At 37.5% G+C, this 12471-nt stretch overlaps 1 protein-coding gene across 2 annotated transcripts in view; it reads right to left on the bottom strand.

Annotated features, from left to right (window-relative positions):
• Positions 1-10976, bottom strand: part of LOC107726987 (bifunctional heparan sulfate N-deacetylase/N-sulfotransferase 2-like) — a 32771-nt gene extending 21795 nt beyond the window's left edge. For both annotated transcript variants that reach the window (XM_016536728.1, XM_016536726.1), the window contains exon 1: positions 10720-10976. The gene's annotated coding sequence lies outside the window, so the exon portion shown is untranslated. The remainder of the gene's footprint in view (positions 1-10719) is intronic.
• Positions 10977-12471: the final 1495 nt, after the last annotated feature.

Here is a 12471-nt window from a genome sequence, read left to right as displayed (position 1 = left end):
AAACGTTTCATTACCAAGAGAGGAAAAGGGTAAAAAAAAAAAAAACAGGACTTCTATTAGAAGATTCCCACGCTGAAAAATATTGAAGGCTAATCTCTCTCATTAACGCAGAATAAATATTTAACGATTAAAAATGGCACCTCATTAGAAGGTCTATTCGTCATGAGAGTGTGCTGCAGTAGGCAGTCAGTCAGACACGCCTCTCCCTCATTCTCTCGCAGGTGGCAGCCACGACGTGCCCACTGGCATCGGGAAGGCCGTGTCAAAATATTTACATTGTCGGTGAGAATGTCATGCCTATCATTGCTGCTAATCCAAGCTCTGGAGCATCGCCACGATGCAGAAGTGCGTGCGATCGATGTCAGAGTATGTGAGTGAGTGAAAGAGAATGCGCAGGCTTAGTTGCCACATGCTAACTGCGTTGTGACTGGGCTGGTAATTGCGAGTAGATTTCAGTTGGCCAAGATTTTGGTTTGGAGATATTCAGAGGGGGGAGGCCTTATCCAGCTGAGAAAGCAGGAAAGCTGCAGCGACTAGGATCAAGCTCAGGAGAGGCTGCGGGGACGCCTGAGCTCCTTTTACCTCAAGATCATGTTGTTCCCACCCCGCAGCACCGCACATGGCTGTTTAGAAAAAAAAAAACTTCCAGCTCCTGCATGCTGCAGAGGCGAGCAAAGCCGGCCACCCACCGTGTGTGCGTGTGTGGGATGGGGGACACGTGCCTGCTCTGAAGGCAGAATGGAGGAATCTGACCACCTGTCTGGCTTACCTCGTCCGCTGGATGACCCCCAGCCCTTCCTAATCTCGAAAGACTCAAGAGAAGTTCCTGTATGGTGTGATCGCCATTTAATGTCTGGTGGCTGTACAGATGGGTACTAGTAGGCATTCCTAATCGGATGCTATAACCAATGGTATCAAGATCAAAATAAAAAACTCCCATTAAAAACGAATGTCTCGTGATCTCTTGGTCACTGCAAATTCCTATTAGTGTGAAAACGCTTAAAAGACTGATTCCGTCATGGACAAAATGCCATTCGAAAACCAAAGACAATAACTAAAATGATACAGTTGTACAGTAAAAAAATATTTTTGAATTTAAAGGAATAGCACAACTATAATGATAAAGACATAGGAACAATATTGCTGGAATCACTTTCAGAATGTTTTTCTGTTCAGCTGATGAATTATAAAAACATTGACAGCCAATCAGAATCCAATCTTCTTTAAAGAGCTCAAGCATTTATAGCTACAGATGGCATAACAGCAGCACACATTATAGCTCTTTATAGCTATCATTCTTGGTGTAAAGGGGATTTAACTAAGAAAATACGATAGACTGGAAGAGAGTGATTGGCCGAGCTGTGCAGCATTTTTAGGAAGTGAAGAATGAGCGTAGGAGGATAGAGAGAGAGAGTTCAGTACTGTTTACAGAATTTAACTCTGTCTTGACTGCCTCTCATATGGGAACACAGAGCTCTGAGTGTGCTGGCCAAAGCTTAGCTCTTAATCAAACCAGAAGAGTGGCAAGGTCAAGGTTGAACATCTTACAGGCATGATTGAATAGTCTATTTCAACTACATCTGCCAGACTAACAGCTACAGAGCTCAATATAGCTCAATACATTTATTAAGATGTTTTAAGGTTGCAGCTTGATAGTGTGTAAATTATTAATATCGGCATCATGGCATTTCTAATTGAATATAATTAGCACCATAACCATTTAAGTGAAAAGTATTTTTCTTTAAAATATTTGGCTATAGTGACATGATGTTTCAATTTTTTCAATGAGCATCTTGTGCTTCAATGGAAGCAAGAACATCTGGCCTTTTCACTTCATCAATGTCACAAATTGGCCAAATCTGCAATGTCATAAATGCTTCAAAGTCCTAATTAGATGCCTTGAATTTCCTTTGGGATTAATAAAGTGTCAATCGTCAATCAATCAATCATAATTATGGCTTTATTTTTAAATGATCAGACTTGTTATTTTCAGCTTTATTTAAATCCCAGATTTTCAATGTGGACTCAAACCCCAGTGTACTTGTATAAACTGGGTATTTAGCGCATATACTATGAGAAAACCTACTAAATAATTATAATAAAATTGTGTGTGTGTGTGGTATTTCTAGCATGCATGATCTTGTTCAGCGTTTACAAGTATTTAGACAGCAGTGGTCTTTGAAGTACAGCGTGTTATACATGAGGGAGAGGAATCCCTTCCTGAGTTTTGACCTGTGAGCACAGGCCTGGTGGCAGATCTAGGACAGAGAGATTGCAGATGTAGGCCGTGACCTCACCTGTTCTTACACAGAACCTACACACTTCTTCTTTCCTATCAACCACTCCTGACCAGTTAGAGGTCAACGTGGGACACAGAAACACATTTACTACAGGGGTCCAAAATTCCATTTACAGGCTGTCATACTTCAGAGAACTCCGGTATTGTGAAGATGGCCTTCAGGACCAAATCAAGCAGAGCAGTTTTTTATATGCATGTGTTATATACTTCTTATTTACAGAGAACCTGCCAAAACATTCCTTCAATAATCTAAATGCTCTGTCCATCAGACAGTTTGGCCTCATTAGCATTCTAATATGAGTAACGTGTAATGCAATAATACCGCAGTATTCTTGCAAAGTAGATTTTGGTGAAAAAAAGTGTAATGAGTTTAAGCAGCAAGAAAATTTGCCACAATCTATTGAACAAACTAGCTAATGCACCTCACCTTGTTGCTAAAAGCAATGCATCCTGGCAACAACATAATTGCTGTTGTTGGCATGTACCATTAACTCTCAGATTGTTCTTTAACTTAATGTCTGGTCTGTTATGCAAAGAGAACTTGCTTACTTCCCATTTACAAAATGTACTTGCCTAAAATAAAAGCGAAAGGCTTGCTGTTTTTCCCAGAAACTCTTCTGTCTAGTATGAAGTGAAACAGTGGCATCAACGCACACTCAAAAGAAGCTCCTCTCTTTCCACTTCCAGTCAGAAACTTCTAGAACTTATTGAATAACCTTCAAATGTGAGTGAAGTGGCTTTTAACCAAGCACATCTCAGAGCAGAGGAGACCAGTCATCTTGAAAAGCCCTAAGAGTGGGATGCTATTTCCTCCTAACTTTATACTTTCTGATGTCTGGCGGAGTGCAGACGAGGCAGCAGGGACTGGAGGGCTGATGGCACTATGTCCCTTAGCAATGGCCGTCCTCCTGGAGCGGGAGCGGGCAGGGTCGCTGAAGAGTTCATAGGAAGCTCTGATCAAAGGCAGCCCCTGAAGGAGCTCTGCTGAAGGGAGCACACTTACCTATAATCGGCATGGTGGCACTCAGCTGAAATCTGGCAGGAGGTCTTACTGGTGACTGACATATAAAGTAACTGCCTTCCTACTTCGGTTACAAAAGCGTTACACAAACACAGTCACAAAAAGAAGAGAGCTATTCTCAAATTTGAAGAAAAAAACAAAAACAAACAAACAAACAACAAAAAACACTACAAACTTAAATAAAAATCAGCCATTTCAAATGCTACAACTGCTACAACATTATAATGTACAGCATGAAAAAAGTAATATTTATTTAGACATTTGCTAAATGTTTATTTAAAGTAACATTAGATGATGTCAAACGAAATCTAAAATAATGCACATTTAAACATTCAATAAGGACCAATAATAGGAAAAACAACATATGTTGTAACAACATATGCATCCCTACAATAACTGGTCCTGATCATGCATGAGGTGCATTTTTATTGACTCCAATATTAAGTGCACAAATATGTCAAAAAGGGGCCTCATCTTTTATGTGATTGGTTAAAGCTAGCTTTTATCAATTTGATCCAACACTGCACAAGGTGCCTTTCAGTCTGGGATGGCAGAAACAGCACTTAATCTCTCACACACGCACAGAATGGGTTTCCGCAACTAGACAGAGTGCAACTAAATAGACAAGAACTCAGGGACTTGACAGGGTCTTTACAATTACTATTTTTAACCGGATATACCATATTAAAAATGCGACCAGCCACGGTGTAAAAACACTTGACCAATGTGATAAAATACTGAGCACGCTTATTTCAATGATAAGGTTATATGTGGACTTTGAGTGTTGCTTTCATTGAGTGGCCAATGAGTCTTCACATACTGATAAAACACAATACCACCCTATGATCTGAGTTCATATTTTTTGTGCTTTGTAAGAGGTTTATAAAAATAAATAAATATACAAGCTACTGAAAATAAAACAGTGATACAATGGCTCATCTGATGCATATGTACAGAGTCAATTCACTCCTTTAACTTGCTATAACCTTGAGTAATGCGTGTAACCATAGTGACAAATAACAATAATAAATGCGTTGCATAGCATCTTTAATAATAAAATGTTTTATTCTTATTGGCATATTGGCCTACTGCATTCATCCTTTCAAAGTTGTGGTGAAAACGCTGTTTCTGTTCACACAAGACATAGGCTACTAATTAAATTCTCTTTTAAAATTAGATAGTGACTCTTTATTTAAAGTTGTTTTCTTGGTCATACAATGCAGTCACTCTCTTTTAAAATGCATGCAATAATGCATTCACATAACGTATGCATGATAACAGAATTTAGCACTCCAGACAGGCCCGGAAACTGCTGCTGTGTGGAGACAGAAAGCAGAGACTGTGCAGAGAGATGCGTGTGTCTCAGGGCATGTGTGTGTGTTAAGTATATAGAGGGAGAAGGGAAGGCAAAAAATCGATATATTCGGAGCAAGATGTAACAGTGGCCAATCACGGCCTGCTCCTGTCACCAGTGTCATCGTGACATGGGTATTTAGAGCTTTCTAATTGGTCACACTGTGCAAAGACATCGAGAGAGGCAAAATGACAACTGACAATAGATCCACTCTCGCTGTCAAGTTACACATCCACAAACCGCCCACATCCTCTACCCAAGGTGCTTCAGTTATACAGTGCAACAAAAAAATGTGGTTTGAAACTCAGCTCCCTTTGGCTTCAACACGAAGCCATGCTGTCACAGCTGGCCAATCAGCGACAAACGCTGGCTCTATGAACTCTTCATTTGTGTGAGTAGGCGTGAGAAAAAACAACGGGGGGGCGTATGTGTGTATCTGAGAGTGACCTTACTTTCTTTCTCTACCCTGCATTGTCATTCTGTTTTCCTGGCCCGGGGTTTAGGACCCTCCCACATCCACAACAAAAACCGGAATGCCTCTTTGCTCCAATTAAAATTTATTTGGCACAACCTCTCTGCAGTTATCTCTTCACTTCGTATCTGTCTGAGGAAGACGCTTGCCAGTATCCTCCATTCATGCCGTGATCAATCCCACCGTGCAACACAAAAGTCCTGGAGGACCCCACAAGCACAAACTTGCCTTTAAACTCTGTCTCTTTCTCTCCACCACACAAATACAGCCAGACAGCTTTATACAATCGAGGGGATGTGCATGCAAGTCCACTCTGAATAATGAATCTTTCCTTACAGGGAGGTCTGAATTAGACAAATCAAAATCTGTAATGAACCAAGGATATTATAGTTTTTAATTTTTAAATTAGTTTTTATTTTAATATCATTTTAGCAGAGTTAATGGAACACTTCCAGTGTAGACCAAAGCAAGACATTTAATTTTAGCAAAGTTGAATGTTTGCGCAGTTTAGTTAACTCTTGTGCAAACCTCTTAATAATGAAAATAAATTAATTCTTTACAATTGAACAAAAACCAAAAATAATATTTATATGTAAAGGTTATATGTAAAGGTTTTCAGAGGTACTAGAAAGCTACAGGCAGCTGAGTTTTTATCAGGGTTGGAGCTAAATTCTGCAGGACAATGACCCCTCCAGTGCTGGATTTGAGGAAATCTGTTCTTTGTAATCGTCATTGAAACGCTGTAAACAACAAATTTGCTGGATCTTTTGCAGATGAGCCACCGGTGCACACTACTGTATGTCCCGTCTCTCCCTCCATGAACGTACACAATAAAAAGAAACAATCTAAAATGCTTTGAAACCTCATACTACTCAAAACTAAATGCGATATGGTGATTTAAATGATGTTTGTACTTTGAAATCATGGTGTGGCTGCCGCTTTCTCTCATTTTGAATGCGTTTTGTACAGTCAAAGCGGTGCTCGTGTCATGGACTCGAGGCTGACATTGCCATAGTAATCATAAAGCGTGACAAAATGACTATTCACTGAAGTCAGCTCATCCAAAAATTGTAATTATGTGTCTGTTAACTTACTCTCATGTTGTTGTCGCACGTTAAACACATTTTAAACGTCCGTGCGCTGTAAGGTGTGCATTATTATTATTTCCCATTTCATATTTTATAGTTATTTCCCATTTAATTTCCCGCGTCTTGTTTTTTTAAAGGCAAAAACGCATTCTCTGTGAATAGCCGCTTAGGATTCAGCTCATGTGCATGAAGCGCCATCTACAGGTATTTCCCTAAACAACCACAGGTCAGATTTTCTGGCACAGAATGAGAGCTTATTGAATCACGAACACTATTATTTATTTTTGCTAATTATTATTTTATTTTAGTTAGTTTTTCAATTACTGTTGTTAGTTTCGTTTAGTTGTAGTTTTTCATTTATTTTGAAATTTAAATTTTATTTCAGTTTACGAAAATGCTTTTTGACCAATAGTTTTAGTCTTAGTTTCAGTTTTCGTTTACGAAAATAACCATGAACCTTTAGAGCAAAATCTTGCCGACCGAGCCCTCAATATGAGGTAACGTCTCTCCTTCGCGCTGAGTGTCAATGTCTAGGTGAGGAAGGTGTCTCTGGAGGTATGCCGAGTTGGTAGTAGGAAGGGCGGGGGCAAGGTTCAGGGGCCACGGTTCTCTTCCTGGCAGAGCTGATGGTACTACTGGGACCACACACACATATACGGACACACAGAGGAACAGGCTTTTGTTGAGCATTGTCACGGTGCAGCTTCACAGAGCAGGACACTGAAGCATTTATACTCTCTCTCTCTCTCTTAAACACTCCGAATACAGAGGTCGCAGAATAATAACAATCATTCAAGTACACTAACATGCCCACTCGCAAGAGTATGTCTGCATTCACACCCACACACAGGTAACACAATCAGCAAGATCACTACATAAACACACAGAGCATAAGGAATTTCTATGAGCATCTCTACAGTAGGAATATGCAGATGGATGCAGTTTTCTGCATAAACTGGTTATCAAATTTAATCTGATCTTCAATTAAACAATTAAAAAACAGTCTGCATAAACTAATTTAATAAAGCATACTGTGTACACATTCACAGGGCTGGGTGGAAAAGTACAGTATGTGAATCTCTAGGCTAATGACTTTTCTGAAAGCTAATTGGAGTCAGCTAACCTAGAGTCCAAACAATGAGATGAGCTTGTAGGTGTTTGTCACATACTTTTTCCTGCAACTGTATTTTTTAATGGTGGAAAAATTAAAGGGCAAGTTCACTCAAACAAGAAATTGTCAACTATTACTCATACGCATGTCGTTCCAAACCCATAAGAAATTTGTTAATTTTTCAAACACGAATAAAGATTTTAATGAAACCTGAGAGATTTATGTCCCTCTATTGAAAATTAATTCCAACAAAATGCAAAGTTCATAAAAAAAAGATTGTAAAAGAAATACATATGAATTATTTTGAAGAGACATTAATGCTTTATATGATGAACAGATTTAATTTAGGCTTTTATTCACATATAAACATCATTTGAGCAAATCTGGTCAATGAAAACTCAAATGTACTTGCTTCACATTTGAGAAACTTCATGTGCATCAAGCAAGCACATTTGAGCCTCCATGTTTATATGGATTACTTTTACAATATCTTTATAACATTTTGGTTGAATGGACTTAAATTGGAGGTACAGAAATCTATAATCAAATTAAATGAAGTAATTACATTTTCTTTTTTGAGCAATGTAACCCTTTATGTTTTAGACAACATAGGCTACTTGTTGTCAGTTTTACTGATGCAGTTTGAGTACTAAAGGGATAGTTTACCCCAAAATGAAAATTCCTTCATTATTACTCACCCTCATGTCAGAAAGCTCTTGGATTTCATCAAAAATATCTTCATTTGTGTTCTGAAGATGAAGGAAGGTCTTATAAAATTTGGAACAACATGAGGGTGAGTAATTAATGACAGAAGTTTAATTTTTGGGTGAACTATCCCTTTAATAATAACAGTTGCTGAAACAGGAAATTGTATTGTAAAACACTTCTGACGTCAAGCAGCCAGTTTCATAATTGGTGCAAGCTGAAAGTTAATTTGGCTAAAGTATCACAGCATAGAGTTACTCACCAACAATTAACCATAATGAAAGATGGTAAGCAACAATACTCATTCTGATTCATTACTGAAATGTGCCTAATTATTTTTAGATTCACAAAATGTTCAAATCTATTATGAAGAAAAAAGAGAGAGAGAGAAAAAAAAAAACATTTTATGCATTTACTGTAAAAAGGCATCTGGGGATATTAAGAATCAATATCAGATCACATCATTTAAATGAAGACTGTATTTAGTTAGAACATGTATCTATTTTTACCCAGCTGTACATCGCAATGAAATAAAACTCCCCTCATTCCCTGAGACTCATTTTCTACAGTCTAAACTTAAATAAAATCAGCGCCAGGGGAGGGGAAAAAATGACAGCTCTCCAATTGGCTAAGAGAGTCATCGATCACGACGGCCCGTGTCATTACCGTGACAGCGCTGCGCTCAGCAATTCAGCTCATATTCTGTTTGAGCAGAGTTCAGAGAGGGACGAGGAGCATATCGAGCGCCCGTTGCACAATACACCTGATTCTAATACAGCAATGCTCTCATCTCTCTCTGCCAGCTCTCCAATCAATGCCACTCAGCTTCAATCAATTCTTTTATACCCCATTCAATGGATGGGTTATTGGCATTACTCACAGTATAGACAAAGAGCTTGTAAGTATAAGACGAACAACAGAAGGCAGCTCTCAGTGTCTTTTCATACAGTTACATAAAGTCTTTTTTACTGTGCCAAGTAATTCTCATTATTTGAGATCCAGAGTTAATACCCACAAGCTGTCAGTGATACATTCCAAAAAATGAAGCAGATTAAATAAGAACTAGGAACAGAGAGGCAGACGATGACAAAGGTCGACAAATACGCACACTGATGCAATCTCAACTGAGCAAACAATATCAAATCAAGATAGTTTTAGACAGGCATCAGATAATCCCCCTGTATTCATGGTTCCTTTGTGTCTCTCTTATAAAACGCAGACTCCAGCATCTACATAGGTGAGTGTTAATGGGAACCCAGGTGCATATTCTCACCAACAGCGATGTGCGAGAGGATGACAAAGACCTAGAGAGCTTGTATTCCCTATGGAGGCCTGGCCCATAACCTGCCCTGGAAGTGTGCCTGTGCTCTCGGCAGCATTCGCTTGAAGGAGACACATAAAAGCTCCTCTTGGCTGTGGGGTCAATTACATTTAAATTTGACCAGCTCAAGAGGTGCACTAAGGCTCAATACACAATTCAAACACGCGCATACTAAGTGGATTCGAAGAAAAGTCTAGTTTGGCTAAGTGAAATGTGACTTTCTGAGCCCTCCGAGTAAGCATGAAGCATTTGTGTGGATCAGTCACAGTGAGGTTTGGATAGCAGCTCTGCAGGACTGACAGAAAACACTTGAGTGAGTTTTATTCACTGTAGTGGAATTAAGACTGTGTTACCATGCCGACAAGCGCTCGGAAGTGAGAGGTGAAGGTTGTTTTGATATGGGGTGCTAATGAATAATGATGATAAATTTGATAAAAATGAGTGATGTACAAGGTTCACACTATTACTTCTGCATTGATTTGTACTGTATAATTAATAAGAGGAAAATCAGCTTAAGTTTCAGGATTGAGATAATGGTGAAACAATGGCACAAAAGAAAAAAGATCAAATTTTATTTTTGGCAGATTTATACTTGCACTGTTGATATTTTTACTGGCACCATCACAAAACAAGAACAACATTCTAAAAGAAAAAAAATAGCTGGAAATCAGTGAGAGGTGAAGGTTGTTTTGATATGGGGTGCTAATGAATAATGATGATAAATTTGATAAAAATGAGTGATGTACAAGGTTCACACTATTACTTCTGCATTGATTTGTACTGTATAATTAATAAGAGGAAAATCAGCTTAAGTTTCAGGATTGAGATAATGGTGAAACAATGGCACAAAAGAAAAAAGATCAAATTTTCTTTTTGGCACCATCACAAAACAAGAACAACATTCTAAAAGAAAAAAAATAGCTGGAAATTCTATTATAATTTAATTTGTCATATTAACATACACAAACATTTTTACTAAAAGTAGTTTCCATATGGTGATTTATAATTTTCAAACCATTTTAACTTAATTTTAAACTTTACATTTAATGAATTATCATGAAATGCCCATTTAATATTAGTCACCTACATAATTTTACCATCTGACATTTTATCAGCAGAATTTGCAACAATGCTTAATACATCACAGAAAACCAAATTCTCATCATACAGGATCATGTGTATTGTTAATTAATGAAATACTGAAAGAATGAAATTAATTAATGAAAGAATGAATAAATGACTGCATTAATAAATAAATAAATTTAGGCCAATTACCAATAGCTGATTGACAAATTCAGGATTTTTTTAGTGATCAGTTCAAAAAACAAGCAATCAAAACAACACTTACTTCTTGTAGCTGCAGCTGGTCTTGATAAATCAAGTCAGTGCATTAGTTGACTTGTCCTGGGTGGAAGTGTGTGAATCTCAGTGAGTGTTCAGACACCTGTAATGAGGACAGAGAGGACATGTGGTGAGGGTTTGATAGATGACTCCTGCGCAGTTGCGTCACTTTTGCAGTCAATATTTGCACTCTCTCATTTGTGAGGCGTCTCGATCTCAGATGGTCCACTCTTCTCTCCTAGATTATGATCTGAACATCACTGAAGCACTTTGTGTATGGTTGATGTACATGTATTGACAAACCATGTACAGATAAGAACACACCCCTTGACCAATTACAGTCCGTCACACTTACATTCACACACAGACATGAGACAGAACCAGGGAAAAAACACCTTCAGAAGAGGTGAAGGTAAAGTCTTTTAATGACTCTCTAATGGGAGATTTGATCTCAGATATTAAAGCTAGCTAAAGGCAAAGAGTGGATGAGACATGTGCATACATATTTTAATCAACTAGTTGGTGGACTGCCTGAATGGCTACTTGACAAGTCTGTACTAGATAAGTCATGCATAAAACAGACTGCCATGTCCACCAGACTCTGAACAGATGCATTTATTTGGGATTTATGGATGTTAAGCACAGCACTTGTAGGCTGAATAACTCTAACCTTACATTTCACAAAACTATCAATTTCATAAAACATGTTCTTCAATGTGCAGGCATATATTTACTCTGCATTCAAAAAAATCCCAAACTCAAATATTAGAGCATACTGTGGGTGCACAACATATATTATATAAATACTTTTTTATAATTTTAAAATTTTCTAAAAAAATATACAGTATAATTGCAAAAGTAATTTTTAAACTGTAATACAGTATGAATATGAATACAATAATGATAAAAAGCAGACACATATAGTAATGAAAATGAACGGGATAAAGTTAAATAGCTTAAACAAATAAATAAAAAATATTTAAAAAAAAATATGGGGAGTAATAGCGGACTGAATTTTTTTGATAAAAAAATGATTTCACATTTTTTTCCATTTGGTTTTGGGGATAAAATGTGTTCTTACACACACTTGAGAACAAGTGCCACACCATAAAGAACAATAAAATAAACATCATTTGAGCAAATCTGGTCAATGAAAACTCAAATGTACTTGCTTCACATTTGAGAAACTTCATGTGCATCAAGCAAGCACATTTGAGCCTCCATGTTTATATGGATTACTTTTACAATATCTTTATAACATTTTGGTTGAATGGACTTAAATTGGAGGTACAGAAATCTATAATCAAATTAAATGAAGTAATTACATTTTCTTTTTTGAGCAATGTAACCCTTTATGTTTTAGACAACATAGGCTACTTGTTGTCAGTTTTACTGATGCAGTTTGAGTACTAAAGGGATAGTTTACCCCAAAATGAAAATTCCTTCATTATTACTCACCCTCATGTCAGAAAGCTCTTGGATTTCATCAAAAATATCTTCATTTGTGTTCTGAAGATGAAGGAAGGTCTTATAAAATTTGGAACAACATGAGGGTGAGTAATTAATGACAGAAGTTTAATTTTTGGGTGAACTATCCCTTTAATAATAACAGTTGCTGAAACAGGAAATTGTATTGTAAAACACTTCTGACGTCAAGCAGCCAGTTTCATAATTGGTGCAAGCTGAAAGTTAATTTGGCTAAAGTATCACAGCATAGAGTTACTCACCAACAATTAACCATAATGAAAGATGGTAAGCA

This window comes from Sinocyclocheilus rhinocerous, unplaced genomic scaffold (assembly GCF_001515625.1).
Source record: "Sinocyclocheilus rhinocerous isolate Xijiao unplaced genomic scaffold, SAMN03320098_v1.1 scaffold4684, whole genome shotgun sequence".
Lineage (NCBI taxonomy): Eukaryota > Metazoa > Chordata > Actinopteri > Cypriniformes > Cyprinidae > Sinocyclocheilus > Sinocyclocheilus rhinocerous.
This window is presented reverse-complemented; position numbering and strand designations above follow the sequence as displayed.